This window comes from Triticum aestivum, chromosome 4D (genome assembly GCF_018294505.1).
Source record: "Triticum aestivum cultivar Chinese Spring chromosome 4D, IWGSC CS RefSeq v2.1, whole genome shotgun sequence".
NCBI classification, from domain to species: Eukaryota; Viridiplantae; Streptophyta; class Magnoliopsida; order Poales; family Poaceae; genus Triticum; species Triticum aestivum.
In genome coordinates, this window is record NC_057805.1 from 401,138,627 (window position 1) to 401,144,043 (window position 5,417).

Below are 5,417 nucleotides of genomic sequence, written 5' to 3' on the forward strand. Positions count from 1 at the left end.
AGGTCCAGCACATCTTAATTGATCCTTATCTTAATGTACATCCCGAAAATTGTTGGGGATATGACTATCAGGTATGACCCGCCCAGGAGGGGCCGGGTCATCCCTGTGGCGGTTCATCTCAATGAAGCCCAAGAGTATAATAACAATGGCGGTTCATAGATAGGCTTAGTAGAGGGCCCAGACCCGAAGGCGGCTCAAGGCCCACGAATATAAACCGCCATGTATATGTAGACTTGTATTGTAAGGCATGTAAGAAAGGTCACCGAGCCGGACACGTTGTATGAGCCGGCCGGGACTCTGTAGGCCGTAGGGCGTCAACCCGTGTATATAAGGGGATGACCCAGCGGCGGCTTAGGACAAGAGACAATAGACCGAGAGCCAGGCTAAGCGTATTCGCTCCCTGGCCATCGAAACCCTAGCAATACCACCTCAATCTGGATTAGGCCTTTACCTTCACCGCAAGGGGCCGAACCAGTATAAAACTCCTCGTGTCCTTTGTCCTGATTAACCCCTTTAAGCTAATCTCATTGCGATGGCTCCACGATGAAGTCCTCACACTAGGACATCTGCCGTGACAATTCCACGACAGTTGGCGCCCACCGTGGGGCTATCGCACGATGGTTTCAAATTCTTAGAGGGCAACTTCGAAGGGATCAAGGGATACAATGTGGGCCGGATGACCAAGAGTCGTCGCGGCAAGCTCTACTTCGACGACGCAGGCTGGGGCCCCGAGGCCGGCACAATTGAGTACGGGTACCGGGTTCTCGTTGACGGAATTCACGTCTTCATCGGCAAGATCGGCGAGTCGGGCCCTGAGCCGGACATCTGCACCGACATCGTCGAAACGGCTCAGCGTGCAAGACCCACCCGAGTTCAGCCCGCCATGAAGCGTGCCTTCGTGAGATTCATCCATGGAGCGGAATCTGAGGATAGGTCGGTATCTGGTGATGAGACGGTCGTCTACTCTGATGGTGAGTCGTCCACCGGTGAGACCGAATCGTTGTATCAACTACAAGACGGACGGCTTGGGGGCTATTCCGATGGCGACAGTATTCCGGACCCCTGTGAGCCGCCGAACAGGGTTGCGATCTTCATGGCCGGAACGCAGCCCGTACAGCACTCGTCGACTGCAGCAGAGATGATTTCTGGGTCAGCATCGGCAACGGCTGCCGGGGCAGGAGGCCCTGTGCGCCCGCCGGCTCAGGTCTTAACCGACTTGTTAGATAAGCTGACAGCGTTATTAACAACGATGGTTAATCCGGCAGATCAGGATCAGCATAACGCGGCGGTTGCAAAGTTGCGGGATGAGATAGCATAGGCTAAGGAAGAGTTGAACGCAGAAAACACTAGGATGGCCGCGGAGCGGGCCGCTTTGGATGTTCAGGCGCAGCGGATTTAATCAGAGTCTTTCCGGCTCATGCTAGACCAGAACGCGTCAAATGACGTCATGAGGAGGAGGCATCAGACTCGCCTGCCTCCGGTTTACGAGGCGAGAAATCTCTTTAACACGCCCGGAGCAGGGACCAGTAACCAGCCAGTGGTAAACCGGGTGGAAACGCCTGGAACGGGAGCGCTGGTTCAGCCGCGCACGGCGGACCCGCCTCGTCAAGAAAATATCCCAGCGCTGCACATGTCGACGCCGCCGGGTCATTATTCAAACCCCTTGGATAACATGATCGCCGCCGCCTCACGATTGGCGGCTGTCCTAGTCAAGGGCGAGTCTCCAACAGCAGTTGAGACGCGAAGGGCTAGAGAGCTTCTTCAGACGGCTTTGGTTCAGCAGCAGGCTTATTCTTACAGTCGTGATAGGATTCATTCAACCCCTCGCCCAAGCCGGAGTTATAGCAGGCATATTGAGGAACCGGCCGTGTCAAGTAGTGGGCGGAACCGTAACCCGCCCCATGGACATAACCCGACAGGTGGTGGGGTTAATGCCCAGAACGTCGTGGATCAAGGAAGAGCGCGTCGGGAGGCCGAGCTGGCGGCTCAGTATACGGCTCATCAGCATTCCCCGGTTCGTCCGACTGCTTCGGTGGAGACAGGTGTGACCTTCAGGACTCTGGGTGTGCCGTGTTTGGTGCCGGCTTAACGTAACGTACGGTTGCCCAAGGACTTCAAGGGTCCCCGTAAGGTGCCTAACTACACTGCCGACTTACCCCCTGAAGCATGGGTTGAGAGTTATGAGATGGCGATGGAACTGCTGGATGTTGACGATGCTGCATGTGCTAAGTACTTTACCATGATGTTGGAAGGGACGGCTCGTACTTGGTTGAAGGGGTTGCCAGCCAACTCCATTGGATCATGGGCCGAGTTAAAAGCCCGGTTTATCCAGAATTTTAAAGATACGTGCAAGCAGCCCATGTCAATTGTGGATTTAGCTTCATGTGTCCAAGAAGAGGGTGAGTCGACAACCCATTGGGTGCGTCGGGTCTCAACAATCCTGCACTCGTCGGATCGTATCAATGCCGATTCAGCAGTCTTAATGTTAGAGAACAATTGTCGTTTCACACCCCTGAAGCAGAAGTTAGGGCGGCTCAAACTTCACTGCAATGACATGGGGACACTCATGGCGGCTCTGGTTAAGTATGCTGACTCTGATGGTACCAAGGACCCCGAGTCTGATGATGAAAAGCCGGGAAAGGGAAATAAGAGCAGCAGCACCAGGGGACAGCAACATAACCCGGCGAGCCATGGAAACAACGGTAAGCGCAAAGCTGATAATAGTTTGGACTTTGTGGCTAACACCAATACGCAGAATAATGGTCATCGTCGTAAGGGTAAACCACCCCCACGGACTGGAGGGTCAGGCATCAATCTTGAGAGCTGCTAAACCAGCCATGCCCAAGACACGGGACGTGAGAAAGACCGTCTGGGCACCTCTAGAAGGATTGCTTCATTATGAAGGAGTTCAAAAATTCAAATCTCTTTCAAGACAGTCATGGGCCGGTTGGCGGCTCAGGATCCGGCTCTCATGGACCGGGTTACGGCGGTGGCGGCTCTAACTCCGGGTTCTAAGGAAATCAAGGCAGTCATGGCAACCAGGGTGGTTACAATCAGCAGAATAATCAGGGGAATCAACAGCAGCAACAGTCTGGTTATCAGAGCAACCCGAAGCAGTTGAGTAGTGGACAGTATCATGTCTTCACCACTAGCTTATGTAAGCGCGACCAGAAGCTTCATAAGAGGGCAGTCAATGCTGTTGAGCCGGCGGTTCCCCGTTACTTGAGCTGGTCTGAACAGCCCATTGTGTGGAGCTGGGAAGATCACCCGCCCCGGGTTGATAATCCGGGTCACTTGGCTTTGGTAGTCGCACCTCAGGTCAGAGGATATAAGTTCACCAAGGTACTCATGGACGGAGGGAGCAGCATCAATATCCTCTATTATGGAACTTTCTGCCGCATGGGGTTGACTGATAAAAATCTTAAGCCATCAAACACTGTTTTCCATGGTGTGGTGCCTGGTAAGTTGGCTTACCCGGTTGGTAAGATAGCTCTGGAGGTTGCTTTTGGAGATGATCATGACTCTAGATCGGAGACATTGACCTTTGAAGTGGTCAAAATCCACAGCCTATATCACGCTCTGTTTGGACGACCAGCTTACGCCAAGTTCATGGCGCGGCCTTGTTATGTGTATCTGCAGCTCAAGATGCCGGGTTACAAGGGAACCATCACGGTGCATGGAAGCCGGAAGATAGCCTTGGAATGTGAGGAAGGTGATGCTGCCTATGCTGAGTCTGTTTGTGCAACTGAGGAGCTGAAATTTTATAAGGATAATGTTGACCCGGCGGACATGCCGTCTTTAAAGAAGCCAACCACAGAGCAGGATCCTTCACTCAAATTTAAGTCGGCAGACGACACTAAAATGGTTGATTTCGTTCCTGGCGACTCATCGAAGCAGTTCAGTATCAGTGCCAATCTGGATCCGAAATAGGAAAGCGCGCTCATCGAGTTCATCCGTGAGAACTAGGACATCTTTGCATGGAAGCCTTCAGACATGCCGGGTGTACCGAGGGAACTCGCTAAGCACACTCTTAATATTGATCCGAAATTTAAGCCGGTTAAGCAGTTTCTTCGCCGATTTAATGAGGAGAGGCAGAAGGCCATCAGAGAGGAAGTGGCCCGGCTCTTGGCAGCTGGGTTTATCGTCGAAGTTTTCCATCCTGAGTGGCTGGCTAATCCGGTGCTGGTACTCAAGAAGAATGGCACTTGGCGGATGTGTGTGGATTACACGGACTTGAACAAGGCTTGTCCGGCTGATCCGTTTGCTCTCCCTCGTATTGATCAAATCATTGATGCTAAGGCGGGTTGTGAGCGTTGAGTTTTTTGGATGCTTATTCTGGTTATCATCAGATAAAGATGGCAGTTAAGGACCAGGAGAAAACAGCTTTCATTACTCCGTTTGGAGCCTTCTGCTATGTGTCTATGCCTTTTGGGCTCAAGAGTGCCCAGGCGACTTATCAACGGTGTGTGCAAAATTGCCGTCACAATCAGATTGGGCGCAATGTTGTCGATGACATTGTGGTGAAGTCAAGAAAGAAGGAGACCCTGATTGATGATTTGAAGGAGACATTTGACAATCTCCGGGTCTACAAGATGATGCTTAATCCAGCTAAATGTGTCTTTGGTGTACCCGCAGGCAAGCTCTTGGGTTTCTTGGTTTCTAACAGAGGCATTGAAGCTAACCCAAAAAAATCAAAGCTATTACTTCATTGGCTAAGTCGACGTGTGTTAATGAAGTTCAGTGTCTGGCGGGTCGTATTGCGGCTCTGGGCCGATTCATAAGCCGGCTGGGTGAGAAAGCTATCCCACTTTATCAGGTGATGAAAAATACGGATCATTTTGTTTGGAGCGATGTTGCTAACCAAGCATTTGAGGATCTGAAGAAACAATTGGCTGAGCCGCCCGTGCTTGCTGCCCCCGTTGATAAAGAGCCTCTGTTGTTATATGTGGCTGCTAATAGCCGGGCCGTCAGTGTGTCCATCGTGGTGGAAAGGAAGGAGGCAGGCAAGGAATATCCGGTTCAATGGCCGGTTTATTATATCAGTGAGGTGCTTATTGAGTCCAAGCAGAGATACCCACATTGGCAGAAGCTTGTGTATGGGGTTTTCATGGCAAGCCAGAAACTTAAGCAATATTTTCAGGGTCATCCCATCACCGTGGTTAGCTCTGCTCCTTTGGGAGATATCATCCAAAACAGGGAAGCAACTGGCTGGGTTGCTAAGTGGGCTACTGAGCTTGGACCTCACGGGTTAAAATATGTGCCTCGTACGGCTATCAAGTCCCAAGCACTTGTCGATTTCATCAATGATTGGACAGAGTTGCAGGCACCGGAGGAAAAGCTGGATAACACATATTGGACTATTCACTTTGATGGATCTAGGCAGCTGGAGGGATCGGGGGCTGGAGTTGTTTTGACTT